Source organism: Chiloscyllium plagiosum, unplaced genomic scaffold (genome assembly GCF_037043375.1).
Source record: "Chiloscyllium plagiosum isolate Xiang-an unplaced genomic scaffold, Cpla_swu_hap1 HiC_scaffold_40, whole genome shotgun sequence".
NCBI lineage: Eukaryota > Metazoa > Chordata > Chondrichthyes > Orectolobiformes > Hemiscylliidae > Chiloscyllium > Chiloscyllium plagiosum.
In genome coordinates, this window is record NW_028270178.1 from 21,792,522 (window position 1) to 21,810,418 (window position 17,897).

The 17,897-nt window shown below is 42.7% G+C and overlaps 1 pseudogene; it reads left to right on the forward strand.

The window, feature by feature from the left end:
• The first annotated feature begins 274 nt into the window (after window positions 1–274).
• The window catches only part of LOC148138401 (uncharacterized), a 47,459-nt pseudogene continuing 29,836 nt past the window's right edge, over window positions 275–17,897 (forward strand).

The following is a 17,897-nucleotide window of genomic DNA, read 5'->3' on the forward strand; positions in this document are numbered from 1 at the left end:
AATGCTTCCAGCGAATGTGGTCATTTGCTGCCAGAAACTTAAGAGAATATGTTGGACAGAGAAAACCTTGGCTCTGACTCTAGCTACAATTAGCATTCTGTTTTGTTCAGTAAACATTCCCTTCTATTTTCGGTTTCAACCTGAGAGGATAATTGGCAATGTTCCGTGGGGCTGCCAAACAAAGTCAAGTTTTTTTACTGATCCCAAGTGGCAGGGATATAACTGGCTTGATAACATTTTAACACCTTTCGTCCCATTCGTGTTAATTCTGTTGATGAACACTCTGACAGTCAGGCACATTTTCGTGGCTAGTCGAGTCCGCAGGACACTGAGGTGTAACAGCAAGGGGGAGAGTCACAAAGATGTGGAGATGGAGAACCGAAGGAAGTCAGTGATTTCCCTCTTCACCATATCCATCAGCTTCATACTTCTGTGGTTACTGTACGGTACAAGTTTCCTATACTATGTCATTAATGGAACAACTATTGGTGCTTATGAACAAATTGGATACGTACGCAAGGATTTCAGCTGCAGTACGAACACATTATTTTATGCAATAACACTGTCCAAGTTCAGAGCAAAATTCAGGAGTGCGGTGCAAGAACTGGTCTCGTAAATTTGTTCTCTTAATGACTCAGCAAAATACCTCAGGGAGGTCTACAGTGTTTCCAGAGCAGAAACTGCATACGTATGCGAGGATTCCATCAGCACAATCACATAAATCCGAGTATGACACCGAGTTGGGAAGGGGAGAGCGAATTCAGTCACCATTTAATATGCTCAGAAACATGCTACTGTCCCTGATTGCCTGATGGATTGTCACATACGGAGACAAACAGAAAATGAGCAGTACCAGGTCATTCAGCCTTTCGATTCTGGTCTTCCTGCCATTCCAGAATATCATGGATAATCCAATTACAACATCAAATCAACATTCACGTCTGTCCCGGAGGTTCACTCCACCCATCCCCTTTCACACCTGAACAACAGCCTATCCATCTCTACATTAAAATTATTGACGATATCACAAAGGTACAGCTGGTAATGAGACAAGAGGTAACTAACAGGAGCAGTGTAGAATGGAAAGAGGCTGGAGAAGTGATTTGATGCGTGTAGTTGAAACATTGGGTATTCACGGAATGTCTTGTGGATGAGTGCTAAACACTGGCAGGAGGGGTCTCTGCATTTCCCCTGCAGTGGAGGCGAGATAGGGGCAGAAACAGTCCCGACTGTATTATGATGATTGTCAGTCTCTCTCGGTACAACTCCCAATAAACACTTTATTACAACAAGAGAAAGACTCCAGATGCTGGTGATGCTCTCATCGAAATATGAAATAATTTTCTGTTGTTGTATTTATTTTTGAAAGGGTTTCTTAAGCCAAACTTCTGTCCACTCACAACACTTTTCCCTACCTTTTTCTATCTGCTATTGTGTCACTCCCTGTCCTTCTCTGCCTCTTTTTGTCTGTCATTCTATTTCACTACCTCTATCTCTATCGCTCTCCCTATCTCCCAGTTTCTCGCTGTCAGTCTCTCCTTCTGTTATTCTCGTGCTCTCTCTCTCTCTCTCTCTCTCTCGGTCTTTCTCTGACACTGTTTCTCTCACTTTTTGTCTGACTCGCTCAGTCTCTCTGTCTATCTCACTCATTGTCTCGCTGTCTAATTCTTCCTATGTCTCTGTCTATCTCCTTCTCTCTCTCTCCCTCTCTCTCTCTCTCGCTCTCTTCGTCACGTGCTCTCATTGACTAAATCAGAATTTTGACTCAGTTTAGCTTATTTTTACGTGCATTGACTCAAGTCCCTTCCTCATCCCTTCAGTCACTGATTTTACTGCAGTAAGTGATTTTGGAGAACACAACATGCTTGGTCACAACGAGCAATACCGTGACACAATATGAAGTATAGTTCTGTAACGTTTTGTTCATTCATCTGTGGCACTTTGGTTGTCTCTCTTCCTCTCTCTCCCACCAAGCCACTCCCCATTCCACCTCCTCCCCGCCCCAATGTCAGTGCGGAAGATTGTCTGTGTTTCTTTCTCTTTCGGTGTGTTACAGTCTCTGTGTGTAGGCGGCTTCATTGTTTTTGTGGGAATGTCCCTCGTTTTATCCTTCTTGCGTTTGTATGTTTCTGTGACTGTGACTACTTCTACTTATGTGTCTGCTGCTGTACTTTATGTTAAAAATCACCCAACATCAGGTCAAAGTCCAACAGGTTTATTTGGAACTACGAGCTATGAGACTGCCACTCTTTCATCACCTGTTGGAAGGAGCGGCGCTCTGAAAGTTAGTGCTTCCAAATAAACCTATTGGACTTTAACCTGGTGTTGTGCGATTTTTAACTTTGTCCACCCCAGTCTAACACCAGCACCTCAAGGTCAGTACTGTGCTTTACGGTCGTGAAGCTGTGTGTGTGTTTTGCTCATGTGCATCTGATGTGCTTCTGTCTGTGTGTATGTTCATTAAGTAGTTGAGTGTGTGACTGTAAATCATTGCATTCCTAGCACATGTGCGTCTACTGAGTGTTTGCATTACTGTCAGCGTCTCAAGATGGTTCTGTGACTCCATGTCTACCTGTCTCGGGGTATTATTGTGGGAATCCGCATGTGTCTCTGCCTGCCGGTGCTCCTGTTCAAACAGGTGATTGTATTGTTCAGACTACATTTCGCTGTCTGTCCATGTGTCAAGATTTTTCTCTATCTCCAGCAGGATGTGTGTGTGTGTGTGTGTTTATGTGTCGCTCAATATCTGCATCTAATTGTGCAGTTCTGTAACTATGTTTGAGTATGATCATGTGCGTATATAACAATGTTTCTGTTACCTTTTGCATGTTGGTTTGTAATGTCTACTTATGTAACTGTATTTCTGTACGTGTGGTAGGATGTGAATGTTTGTCAGAGTGTGGTTCTTTTTCTGCCTCGTCCTGAAACTCCCTCTCCTGAGAAAGGACGAGTGAATACTAACGGCAGATCCTGGTGCATAAATTGCACTCAATGGAGTATTACTGGGAACCCACGATAATTCAAGATATCAGTATCTCTAACCCCAAGAATCCTGAAAAGTGCATTGTTACTTCAATTCAAAGAAATAACTAACTGAGCAAGAAAGGGAAATACGCAATGAAGGGCAGGCCATGAGGAAACTGAGCAGAAGCTAGGGCCTGCACCGTTGGGATCCGTCAGATATGACTCCAACTCCAGCAGGCAAGGTGCAGGTAGTGTTTACGTTTTCGGGGGTGGGGGGAGAGATTCCTTTTCGCTCTCTCCTTTTTGTGTTTTGTTTTCATTTTGTTTCATTAATCTTCCTGATGTCTGGGAGGCCGGAACACTGTTGGTGGGAACTCATCATTTTGTTGGCTTGGAGAATGGAATCTTGGCTGTAGTCGATCTGGAGCGGTGACACGTTGCTGTAGTTGGCCTGGCGTGTGGTCTCATGGTGGCATCAGTGGGTCGTCAACTTTGGCTTTGTCAGTCCGTGGATGAGGGACTCCTGGTTACGGAAGACCACGAGAAGGGACCCTGTAGACCACGATGAATGAAGATTAACTTGATCTAAGTATGTTATTTTATCTTTCTTGTAGCTTAAAATTGCGTCAGATTATGGCATGAATTAATGCCGCTAATTAAACAAGGTTACATTATTCTTGGGTCTTTTTTCAAAAGGTCTCATAAAGATAGAAGTTCCGATATGTCTGGAAATATATACGTGAGGGGGCTTTTAAGCTTTTCTTTTTAACACTTGTATATGAAAGGGGAGCGGTTAATTCTCCCAGTTCAAGGTTTGGTTTGGTTTGGTTTTGCAAGGCTATCTTGGATCTGATTAAATATATTCAAGTATTGCCTCAATTTGAGGAGAAGGATGCAGAAGCTGTTTCTCATCTCATTTCATAATGTGGCTAAACAATTAAAGTGGCCAGTGACCATGTGACTCTTATTAGTCAAAATAAAACTCTAAGGTAGATCTAGTGAGGTATTTATATCATACCATAAGATGGATCTGGAGCGTAAAGCCATTTTAAGTGCATATGAGAATGTGCTAGAATCCTACAGACAGCATTTCAGGAAAATAATGAAGGGGCCTGGTCAAACTTACATGTTGAAATCATCAAACAAGTTAATTTTGATTGGTGGTTAACAGAAAAAAAAATCATCAAACCTATGACGCTCGAGGAAAGACAATTATGTTGATGGATTTCAAACGTTTACTTCCTGATGTAACAAGTACTCATGTGCAAGAGCAGACAATGAAAACGGCACAATTATCAGTTGAAATGCCCAATGATTTTGGGTTGGTTGTGAAATCAAATGTTGGCATCCAACGTCAATTCCAATCCGTAAGGGATAGAAATTGACGAAAAGAGAAGTCCTCACGTTGTAAGGGAAATGCAGTTCTTGTGGAGATCGTGTGGATAACTTACCACGGGGTTAAAAAAAACCTTTGAAGGGGAAACACATGTACAAAGAGTCCAGTCTTTTCACGATAATAAAGTAGGACACATGAAACCACAGCATTGTTGTGTTAGGAAAATAGGATAAGCCATGTAGTTTGTTGGAATGGTAACGGAAAGCACAGTGGGGGCTACAAAGATGCACCAGACTGTACAATCTGGTCGGAGATCGGTTATAGAGGAAGTGCCAGCTCTTCTTAAACTATGAACCTGCGGAGGCTAAGCTTTTTTTTTGCGTAGGCCAGGAGCAGCAGGTAAAGTGGTTAAAAGGTTAAGAGATGCAGGATCCGCTCAATCTTTGATGTTAAAATATGATGAAATATGTAGCTCTGAAGGGCTATTCCCTGAAAACGTGCCAGCAACGCGGCGAGAGAACAAATGCTCATTTATGTAGAGTGAGATTAGAGTGTCAAGTGAAGAGTGGAGAAACCCGTACCTTTAATACCTATTCCTGCGTTTGCCGAACACTTTTAAAGAGTCTTAACTGATTGCATAGGACCCCTACCTAAAACAAAGAGTGAGAATTACAATAATAAATGAGCCCACTAGATTTCCAGAGGCCACTCCATTATGCAATATCTGAGCTAAAGGGATTGTGGAGGAGTAACTCAATTTTTTCAACAGATACGGACGACTCACAGATTTGCAAATTTTACATCAAAATTATTCAAGGAAGATATGGATAGCTGAGGAATAAAAGAATTTAAATCTACTGCTGACCATGCATAATCACAGGGAGCGCTAGAAACGTGGCATTAGACATTAAGGGCCATGTGAGGACTTATAGGCCAGATTATCTAGGTGAATGAGATATGGAATTCAATTTGTGCATTTTTTTTATAAACAGATTTTGACAATGTTGCCCCATCACCACGTTTATTTAGAGCTTGTTTTTTTTTTTCAGACGGGTCCTAAAGGCACGGGTTCCGATATGTCTGGGTTTATGTACGTGAAAAAGTTTTTCAGTTCTTCTTTCCTTCAAAACATGTGTACAATTAAAGGGGGGGTGGGGGGCAGATCTCCAAGATCAGGGTATGCTTTGGTTTCGTTTTAGCCAGCTGGTTTGTTTACATCCACTGTTCATAATTTAGCTGGGAACCCAGAGAAGCTGATGGCAACCCAAAGAAGCAGTCCCATGCTGATCCATTCTGTCTTTCTCTGACATCGCTCCTGTAAGGACCTGTGATTCATTTTACCGTTTTTCTTTTGTCAAAGGGATTTATGAGGATGTTGTAAGTACTTGAAACAGCATCATTAAGTTGTGATGGAGTTGACTGGGTTTTCAGTGCAGTTATGTTATTCGGTATTCTGTTCTCTTTTCCTCGTGTGTAAATAAATACCGATTTGTTTGAAATCGAGGGGGTGGACCAGTTGCATTATTCCACTTTACACCTGCTTAAAATAAGCAGAAATATTAGGTTCTGGGCTACATTCCTTAAATGTTTTGAGGGCATCTGGCATGGTCAATGCCAGGTGACAGAACATTTTTCTTGGTTCCACCTGATAGATGTCTGAGAGTACATAAAGCATTAATTCATTCAGAGGAACACATGTGTCCCCGTTCCACTAAGACCGACACATTTTAGTTTTGGAAAAAGACCTGGCTAGACACATCAACCTTGTAATTTTATAATCTCTACAATCCTAGGCCTCCGATGATCCAAGGAATATCTGTCTACCTGCAAATCATTCCCAGCCCTGATTTGCACTGCCAAATTGTAGAAATTCACATTTCTCTATATTAAACTCCCCTTGACACGCTTCAGCACAATGGCCCATCTAATCAAGGTCCTGTTGCACTCTGAGACGACCTTCTTTAATGCCTATTCCACCATCAATTTTGGTGTCACCTGCAAACTTACAACTTACAACCATCCATCCTGTCTTCACATCCAATGAACATAAATTGCATGTCACAGTGGAACGAGTTCCGACTGGTCACACGGACCCTTGTCGAATACCTTGCTGAAGTCACTGCAGAGAGCATCCACCACTCTTCCTTCATCAGTCGTATTCGTCACTTCTTCAAAACTCAATCCAGTTAGGGAGATATTATTTTCCACGCACAAAGCCTTATGGTTGATCCCTAATCGCATTATGCCTTTCTAAATACATCCTGTCCCTCTAAATGCCTTCTGTAGCGTTTAGAACAAGGACCTGGTAGATCTAATCGAATATGAAATCCCTGCTTGGTGCTGTTAACCAGGGCCCATAACAGAGCCCTGTATGACAGATATAAACAAGGGTCTCACTCGGATGTTTCCTTTCTTCCTGATGGTGGAAATTGAATAAAGATTTTTTTCACCTGTTGTCTTTCACTGTGTCTCACACTTGCACACACACAAAATGGGTGCTAGGGGGAAAATAAGCACTTCCGCAGTTAGGAGCTAGTGTGGGGGAATAAAAAAGAAACAGGAGTGTCAGACATCCAGTTCACTCTGTGGAAAAAAAGTAATAAAAAGGAAAAAAATAAACAACTGTCTCACTCGGGTGTTTCCTTTCTTCCTGGTGGTGGAAATTGAATAAAGATTTGCACACCTGTTGCACTTCAACATGTCTCACACCTGCACACACACACAATATGAATGCTGGGGAAAATAAACACAACCACAGTTAGGCAGTAGTGTAGGGGTAGAAGGAAAGAGAAATAAACAGGGATCTCAAAAAGTCTTCTTATTGACAAGGCAATGCAACCCTCTTTGACCATTTCTTGTTACTTTTAATGGGATATGTATTCTTGGGTATTTACTGCCCATCCATAAACCCCTTGCAAACGCATTACTGTGATGAGCTCTGTTACGGAGCTGAATGAGTGTGCAGGACATGTAAGAGAAATTGAATGAACTGAGAGCTTACAGGCACCTATGTCTATGACGAGATCATAGTCCCAGATTGTATTGGAAATAGATGCCTGAGTTGGAAGACTGTTTTGACAACAATTCGAATTTAACAAATCAGTTTAAATTATGCCCCAGAATAAAAAAAACCAATCAAGTTTGAATTTATTGTTTTGCCAACATTGAACCACTGAAATGATCCGATGTTGGGATATAAAAAAAACATGCATTTTGGAAACTGGACAAAGGGTATATGCCACCGACTGAGACCAACAAATTCGGAAATACTCTCTATCCAACGTACCTTTTCATATGAAATATATTCACAGTAAAAAGAAAGGTGATGATCCCGGGAGATCTTCAGCTGGAAGAGTAAAGTCACAGAAGTGACAGCCGCTGTGTGGTTTTGAAACTAAGTTGACGTAATTTCAGTCAGTGTCTTATTAGAACAGCATACTGTTGTAGATTGGAAGACAGATAATAAGCAGAGAAGGGAAAGGAGAGTTGAGAATTGCAAATAGTTTTTGTTTAATGTTCAATTTTAGAGTTAAAAAATCTAAATTGATATTATTTTCTTCAAATAGTGGAATTTGTGAGTTCTTGCTCGTTCATACTTTAAGAGACTACGAGGTGAGGCGAGCTTTTCTGGGTGTTTGCTTTAATGAACAGAGGAGTTCAATGCCATGTCGTATCACGTCAACATTGTAGCTGCCAATTTCAACTTGCGCTATAAACTCATTTATCTTGTTTCATATGTTGCATACATTTAAATACAACATTCTTCGTCCTTCACTGACTGCTATTCTTCTCATATTGTCCCATTACCTTATGTGCCTGAAGTTCTGTTCCTGTCCCTTTCCATACTCTCTATTCTACATGCATCTTCTGGAAATTTTAATAAAAACTCCTGTACCTCACCCAGTTTAAATAGTTCAAAGTTCTTGTGATATTAATTTGCACCATGCATTTGTCTACTTGATTCTGAATGCTTCATGTAACATATTGCAAATTCTTCATGCAATAGCATCGGAATGTTTGTGCCTGTATGCAAATATAATTGTCTGTTGTAGGTTTTGGCTCAATATATAACAACCAGTAACAGTGGTGGACTCTCCCTCTTTATGGGCATTTAAGAGGGCATTGGATAGGTATATGGAGGATAGTGGGTTAGTGTAGTTTAGGTGGGCTTGGATCGGTGCAACATCGAGGGCCCAAGGGCCTGTACTGCGCTGTATTCTTCTATGTTCTGTGTTCTATGTAACTGTTATACGTATGACGTGTCCGTGTCACTGTATATAGAGAGTGCTGTATGTTGGAGACATTTGTGTCTCTATGTAAATACAGTTTTGCACTGAATATGTTTGCAGCTATACCTAAACACTGTTGTCAGTTTGACTTGTTATGCCTTTTATAAACATTGTATGTTGGATCTTCTTTCTTTCAATATGGGAACAAAAACTGCTCACAGGACTCTATCAGTACCTTGTACAGAAGCAGGAAGATTTCCCTGCACTTACACTCTGACCCCCTTGAAATAAGATCCAATATTCCATCAGACTTCTAGATTACCTGCTGCACTTCTGTGCTAGTTTGCTGTGTTTTGTGCATATTTAATCTCAAGTCTCCTTTTGTTACAGCTTTCTGAAAACTTTTCTCTCTTAGGATGTTGTTCTGTTCTGCTGTTCGAATTTCCAAAATGAGCAAATTCACACTATGCAACGTGATTTCCTATTTGACAAATTCTGGTACAAATAGTTCACCTATGAAGATCTCTCTAAACTGTTTGTACCCCTCTCGTAATTTGCCTTCCCACCTATTTTTATGTCATCCACAAACCTGGCTACAGCACATTCGCTTCCACTCTTTAATCATTCATGTAAACAACATTACATGTTATACATACATGTGTTCTACAAATAAATGCACGTATATGTTTATATATAATGTATTCGTGTTGTTGTATGTTGGATTACATTGTGGCCATGCATAAATACTATTCTGTATTGGAATTTCTCGTATATAAAAATAAACATCATCATGCATTGGACCTGTTTGCGTACGATTATTGCAGACGGCGCTGTCCTTGTTTTACATAAATGTTGTTATAGATTGGAAGTATTCGTGCTTATGGGTGAAAATTAGCGCACATTTGAAGTGTTTTTGTTTCTGTATAAATGTTCATGTGTATTCTAACTGTTGGTGTTTGTCCGTAAATATTGTTTTGTATTGGTACTGTTTCAGTTGAGATACGGTCATTAAAGCTGTTTATGTATATGTAAACATTATTATGCAATGGTGTTGTTCGTGTTCATTCATAAATATGTTTGCATATTCAAACTGTTTGTGTTATTACATAAATAATATTCCGTATTGGAGGTGTGCGTGCTTCTACATAAATAGAGTTGCATGTTGGAAATTTCGTGCAGAACAGACCAGGTAAGTCTATCCGCTCATTATACCTTACTTGTTTCTGTACTGCACATCAAAACTGTGCTCTCTGAGAGCATGATCAGTGGGTTGGCAAGGGAATATGAGACTGCTGGCTCCAGAAACTATTGAGGCGCTCAAAGGTTTACACAGGTTGGAGAATAGTGAAACTCCTCTTTGAGTCTCCAGCATGCAGGTGGAAAACATTCCAGGGGAAGATCCAAATATACTATGTATGTTTGTATATTATATTATGTACAGGACATAGTACAATACAGTGTAGAACAGAACCTTCAGCCCTCAATGTTGCGCCGACCTGCAAACCACTGTAAGCCCTTCCTCCTACATTATCCCATCATCATCATCCATATACCTATCCAAGGACTGTTTAAATGAACCGAATGTGGCTGAGTTAAATACATTGGCAGGCAGGGAATTCCACAGCCTTACCATTCTCTGAGTGAAGAACCTGTCTCTGACATCTGTCTTAAATCCATCACCCATCAACTTGCAGCTATGCCTCCTCATACAAGTCATCATCCTAGGAAAGGACTCACACTGTCCATCCTATCTAATCCTCTGAACATCTTGTATTTCCCCATTAAATCCCCTATAAGGCTTCTTCTTTTCAATGAGAAAAGACCCAAGTCCCTCAGCCATTCCTCGTAAGACCTTCCCTCCAGACAAGCAACATCCTGGTAAATCTCCTCTGTACCTTTCCCAATGCCTCCACATCCTTCCTGTAATGTGGCGACCAGCATTGTGCACAATATTCCAAGTGAAGCTGCACTAACATTTTGTACAGTTGCAGCATGATATCACAGCTCTGGAATTCAATCCCTCTCCCAATGTCACCCAACACACATATGCGTTCTAAACAGCACTATCAACTGGGTGGCAACTTCCAGGGATATATGTGCATGGACACCAAGACACCTCTGCACATCCAAACTGCCAAGAATCTTTCCATTGACACAGTACTCTGCCTTCCTGTTACTCTTCCCAAAGTGAATCAGCTCACATTTATCTGCATTGAACTTCATTTGCCACCTCAGCCCAATTCTGCATTTTACCTGCAGTTCTTCTGTAACCTGCAACATTCTTCCACACTGTCCCCCACTCCACCGGCTTTAGTGTCATCTGCAAACATACTAACCAATTCACGTATGTCTGTGTACAAGTCATTTATAGAAATTGACAAACAACAGTGGTCCCAAACCAGATTTTCATGGCACACCAATTGTAACTGGACTCTAGGCTGAATATTTTCCATCAACTACCACTCACTGCCTTCTTACAGAAAGTCAATTTCTAATCCAAACTGCTAAATCACCCTCAATCCCATGCCTCCGCAATTTATCCAGACTCTTACAACGTGGAACCTTATCAAAGGCTTAACTGAAGCCCATTAACACCACGTCAACTGCCCTACCCTCATCCACGTACTTGTTTACCTTCTCAAAAACTCAGTGAGATTTGTGAGACACGATCTGCCCTAGACAAAACTGTGTTGACTATCTCCAATCAAATTGTTGCTTGCTAGATGATTATAAATCCTATCCCTTATAATCCTTTCCAAAGCATTTGTTACAACAGACATAAGGTTCACTGGTTTATAACTATCTGGGTCATATTTACTGCCCTTCCTGAACTAGGGCACAAAATTTGCAATCCTCCAGTCCCCCGGTACTGAACCTGTAGACAATGACGACTCAAAGATCAAGGTTAAAGGCTCCACCATCGCCTCCCTAGCTTCCCAAGATCCTCAGATAAATCCCATCTGGCCCTGGGGACTTATCTAATTTCACATCTTCCAGAATTTTTAGCACCTCCTCTTTAATAATCCTTTCTATCCCTTAACTTAGCCTACTCATCTACAATATTTTCCTTTTCCTGAGCGAAAACAGATGAGAAATATTCGTTTAGCACCTCTCCGATCTCCACAGTGTCCACATGCAACTTCCCACTTTTTGTCTTTGACTGGCCCTATTCTTGCACTAGTCATTCTTTTATTCCTCACAGACCTATAGAAAGCTTTATGGTTCTCCTTTATTCTACCTGGTAAAAACTGTTCATATCCCCTCCTTGCTCTCTTAACTCTCTCTTCAAATCCTTCCTAGCTAATCTGTAGCTCTCCATCGTCTTATCTCAACCGTCTTGTCTCAATGTCACATAAACCTCCCTCTTCCGCTGAACAAGAGTTACAATTTATTTAGTAAACCAAACTTACCTTACCTTATCACTTTCTCCTTGCCTGACAGGGGCATATCTATCAAGGACACGCAATATCTGTTCCTTAAACCAGCTCCATATTTCGATTGTCCCCTTCCCCTGAATTTTATTAATCCATTCTGTGTTTCCTAAGTCTTGCCTAATCGCATTATAATTGCCCGTCTCCCGTCTCCAACACTTCCCATGTGGCATGTACCGATCGCTTTCCATCGCTAAACTGAACACAATCGAATTTTAGCACTCTCTCCAAAGTGCTCATCTACAACTAAATCAAACCCCTGACGTGGTTGATTGCCAAGTACCAGATCCAATGTGGCCACCCCTCTTGTCGGCCCCTTATATACCTGTGTTAGGGAACCCTTCTGCACACATTGGACAAAAACTGTTGTATCCGATGTAATAGAGTTAGAGCATTTCCAGTCAATATTGGCGAAGTTGAAGCCCCATAATGACCACCCTGTTCCTTTCACTCCTACCCAGAATCATTTTGCCAATCCTCTCCTCATATTTCTTAAACTTTACGGAAACCTATTTTAAAAACTCCCAGCAGTGGGACTTCTCCTCTTCTGTTTCTAACCTCAGCCCATACCACTTCAGTAAACAAGTCCTCGTCAAAAGTTCTTTCAGTCACCATTGTACTGTCCTGTTTGTAGACGTCGGATCTTCCCCAGAATGAGCCTTAAATATCCATATACCTGAAACCCTCCCTCTTGCACCATCCCTGCAGCCACATGTTCAGCTGATATCTCTCCCTATTCCTTCCCTAGCTATCACGTGGCACGGGTAACAAACCAGAGAAAACAATTCTGCTTGTTCGAGCTTTCAACTTCCATCCTAGCTCCCTGAAGTCCTGCTTTACATCCCTCTCCCTCTTTCTACATATTTCGTTGTTACCAATATGGATCACGATATGGAGCTGATCACCCTCTCCCTTCAGGACCCCAAAGACACAACCCCGTGCGGGCGGCACGGTGGCACGGTGGTTAGCACTGCTGCCTCACAGCGCCAGAGACCTGGGTTCATTTCCCACCTCAGGCGGCTGCCTGTGTGGAGTTTGCACGTTCTCCCTGTGTCTGCGTGGGTTTCCTCTGGGTGCTCCGGTTTCCTCCCACAGTCCAAAGATGTGCAGGGTCAGGTGAATTGGCCATACTAAATTGCCCGTAGTGTTAGGTAAGGGGTAAATGTAGGGGTATGGGTGGGTTTCGCTTCGGCGGGTCGGTGTGGACTTGTTGGGCCGAAGGGCCTGTTTCCACATTGTAATGTAATCTAAATATAATCTATAATACCTTCCAACAGATTCCATGTGACATGATACGCTAACTGGCATATGTTTCCTGCTTTCTGTCTCCCTTTTTAATGCAGCTCCTCCACCTGTTATCTTCCAATACACAGGGCAGAACGATGAATCACCGGAAGAGCAACAGTTTCAAGAATTGGATAGTAAAGCTCTTCACTAATTGGTTAGTGGTTTCTCTATTCTCCATCAGAGTGAATGATTTATTTCGGGACTGAAATATTCTGACTGGTGTGTGGTCACATTAATGGAAGTAAGATCTTGATGTCCTGGCTGCTAGCCCTTCTCCACAGGACAGGTGATGGGAAACCTTCTCCAACAGATCGTCCTGAGTCGGACCTTCACCCTGGTCTTATCGCCCAACTCCTTCAGATTAGTACTTACTTTTACTTTCAAAAACATTGCTTTGGTGAAGAAACCAAACAAACATCACAGTTTGACTCAACCCTACCAAACAAATGAAAAACATTTCTTACGTTCAAAAGTCAATATTTACATAAAGATGACCTACCTGAATGATCCCATAAATGATCAGATCCCACCTTTAACTGTTGAAAAATTTCTCAAGCGGTGGACTTTCCCCACTGTGCCTTGGCGGCAGCTGACCCGAGCTTTATGTCTATATCCCACAGCACGTAGACCTGGACCATGCAATGTGCCAGTCTGTGACATTCGGTCAGGGCTCTGGAAATCCAACAAATTCCAGGCAAACGAAATAGCATATTTCACCGAGTTGATGTTCCTCCAGGTTAAGTAGATATTTGTCTCAGTGTGCACCCTGGGGAACAGCCCACATAGTAGAGAGACATAAAGATGTACACAAAGGAAACAGACGCTTTGGTACAACTCGTCCATGCCAGTCAGATATCCCAATCCAATGTAGTGCCATTTTCCAGCACTTGGCCCCATCCCTAAAAACACGTCCTATTTATATACCCATCAGATGCCTTTTAAATGTTGTAATTGTACCAGCCTCCACCACTTTGTCTGGAAGCTCATGCACCACACTTTGCATAAAGAAAATGTCCCTTCAGACTCTTTTATATCTTTCTCCTCTCACCCTAAATCATGCCCTTTAGTTCTGGACTCCCCGACCCCAGGGAAAAACACGTCTATTTACGCTATCCATGACCCTCATGATTTTAGAAACCTCTACAAAGTCACATCTCAGCCTCTGACGCTGCAGTGAAAACAGCCCCAGCCTGTTCAGCCTCTCCCTACAACTCGAATCCTTCAACACTTGTGAATCTTTTCCAAACCATGTCAAGTTTCATGACATCCTTCCGATAGGATGGAGACCAGAATTGCACACAATATTCCAAAGGTGTCGTCAACAACATCCTGTACAGCTGCAACATGACCTCCCAACTCCTGTACTCAATATTCTGACCAATAAAGGAAAGCATACCAACTGCCTTCTTCACTATTCTATCGATCTGCAACTCCACTTTCAACGAAGTATGAAACTACACTCCAAAGTCTCTTTGTTCAGCAACATTCCCTACGACCTTACCATTAAGTGTATAAGTCCTGCTAAGTTTTGCGTTCCCAAAATGCAGCAACTCACATTTATCTGAATTAAACTCCATCTGCCACTTTTCAGCCCATTGGCCCAATCTGGTCCAGATCCTGTTGTAATCTGAGGTAATCTTCTTCGCTGTCCACAAACCTCCAATTTTTGTGTCATCTGCAAACTGTACCTCTAATGTGTCATGCTATTGGTGTTGGGATAAACCTTAACAGAAGCACTGCATCTTTTTCAGACATCCTTTGCAAAAGCACATTCCAGAAAGAGATGTGTAAAAGAGGATTCAGTACCGCCGCCCCCAGGACCTTCTCTCCTTTTAATCCAGTGCATAACCTCACACATTTGTTCCCCATTGCATTCCAGCCGCCAACTGAACCTTCAGAGAATCCTATACGAGGACTCACCCCACTGAGTATCTGTTACTGTCTTTCAGGTCTGGCAGCATCTGCCCAGACAGAGATAAAGCAGAGATAATGTTTCGAGTCCCGGGGGGCGGCCGTCCTTCGCGGCAATGTGTTTTGAAACTTTATGCGGGGACACAAAATTCACTTTCACCTCTCTGTGAGGAGATTTCATTCTGATCCATATTATTGTGTTTGTCCGCATCTGGAGTCGGCCGCTTTTGTGTTTTCTCCCCTGAAAGGTTTGTTTCTCTATAAAGAGTTTCCCTTGAAGCATCTGCTAACGGTCACTCGGCGCACGAGAGCGGCCGTTAACCGCCATCTCGCCATCTCGCGGGGCCCGAGGGGGCGGGGCCTGGAGCTAAAATGGCTGCGACGGCTGGTCCCAGCCAGAAAGGAGCAGAGTCGGAGGAAGAGAGGACTGTGTCGGTAAAGTGCCGTTCCTGAAGTTAATGATGGTGGTTATTGGGGGGGAGCGCGGAGAGATTCTTGAATTTGTTTCTCACTCCCTCACATTGTCCAGCACGAGGGCGATAATTATTGTCTCTCCCTCCTTCCCTCACACTGCCCAATAAGAGGGCGATAATTATTATCTCTCCTTCCTTCCCTCACACTGTCCAACACGAGGGCAATAATTATTATTTCTCACACCCTCACACTGTCCTAAATGATGGTGATAATTATTGCCTCTCACTCCCTCACACTGTCCAACATGAGGGCGATAATTATTGCTTCTCACTCCCTCACACTGTCCAACACTATGGCGATAATTATTGCCTCTCAAACACACCACCACACTGTTCAAAATGAGGGCAATAATTCTTGTCTCTCCCTCTCTCACACTGTCAAACACGGAAACGATAATTATTGTCTCTCGCTCCCTCACATGGTCCAGCACGAGGGCGATAATTATTGTCTCCCTCCTTCGCACTATCCAACACGAGGGCGGTAATTATTGCCTCTCCCTCCCTCACACTGTCGAACACGACGGCGATAATAATTATCTCTCCCTCCCTCACACTGTAAAACATGAGGGCGATAATTATTGTTTCTCCCTCTCTCACACCGTCCAACATGAGGGCAATAATTATTGTTTCTCCCTCCCTCACACTGTTCAACAAGAGGGTTTTAATTATTGTCTCTCCCTCCCTCACACTGTCCAACATGAGGGTGACAATTATCGCCTCTACCTCCCTCTCTCACTCCGTCCAACACGAGGGCGATAATCATTGTCTCTCCCTCCCTCACACTGTCCAACACGAGGGCGATAATAAGTGTCTCTCCCTCCCTCACACTGTCTATCGCGAGGGCGATAATTATTATCTCTCGCTCAGTCACACTGTCCAACCCCAAGGCGATAATTGTTGTCTCTCGCTCCCTCACACTGTCCAACACGAGGGCGACAATTATTGCTTCTCCCTCCCTCATACTGTCCAACACGCGGGTAATAATTATTCTCTGTTGTTGCGATGTCTTTGATCCGGGAACTTCACTGTTCCGCAGGTTAGAAATCTCTACTGTCCAGGAATGGTAACTGCAGCCACCTTGCAGAAATGCTCAGAATCTGTCAAGGTCAATAAACCAGCTCATGTGAGCAAATAGATTCCGTCTGTACACTGACAACTCAGTTTGTAATAGGTTCAGATTGAGAAATAAAACAGGCTGTACATTATAAAGAATGTTGTTTGGATATTTGTGAACTTGTCCAGTTCGATTTTATTCAAAATTGAGCACAATTTTGCAAAATAATTGAGCATTAGTCTGAAAGATTTGAAATAGAGAAAATGTTAATTTCATGATAAAATGTAAAACTCAGCACCACTGATTGTTTGAGGCTGGATCTGACACATTAATCCTCTTTCCCCATCTGTGCAGTCACTGTTGGAAGTCTTCAGTGTTTCCAGTAGCTTCTGTCATTAATTCAAGTTTCCAAAGGGAGCAGTATCTCATTTGTCGTGCTCCAGAAATCCCTGTGCTGCCATCAACATGTAAATAAGGAATGGGAAGCAGCGGAGAGCAAATCTTCGAAGATGGAGAGTGTGGCACTGGAAAAGCACAGCGGGTCAGGCAGCATCCGAGGAGCAGAACAGTCAAAGTTTCAAGCATAAGCCTTTCTTTACGAATTATGCTTGAAATGTTGTTTCTCCTGCTTCTCGATCTACTGTGAATTTCCAGCACCATACTCTCTCGATTCTGATCCCCAACACCTGCAGTCCTCACTTTCTCCAAACCTATCTAGTCAGGTCCACGCCTACTAACAACCCCCCTTCGCCTCCTGGCACCTTCCTCTGCCGAGGCAGAAATTGCAAAATCTGCGCCCATAACTCCTCCCTCACCTCTCCCTTCACCTCTCTCCAAGGCCCCAAAGGAGCCTTCCACATCGATCAAAATTTCACCTGCAGTTCCACACATCATTTACTGCATCCGTTGCTCCCGATGTGGTCTCCTCTACAATGGGGAGACAAGATGCCTACTTGCAGAATGCTTCAGAGAGCATCTCCAGGACACCCGCACCAACCAATCCCATTCCTTGTGGCTGAATGCTTCAACTCCCCCTCCCACTGTGCCAAGGACTATTGCTCAAAGATAATTGCTGTGGGAAAGATGAGGATGGGTTATTGCTGCAATCATTTGGTGCAGGTTAACGCACCAAAGGAGGGAGTTCCAGGATTTTCAACCAATGGCACTTGTAGACTCGAGACTTTTTCTAAGCCGGGGAGAGTGGCTTGATGT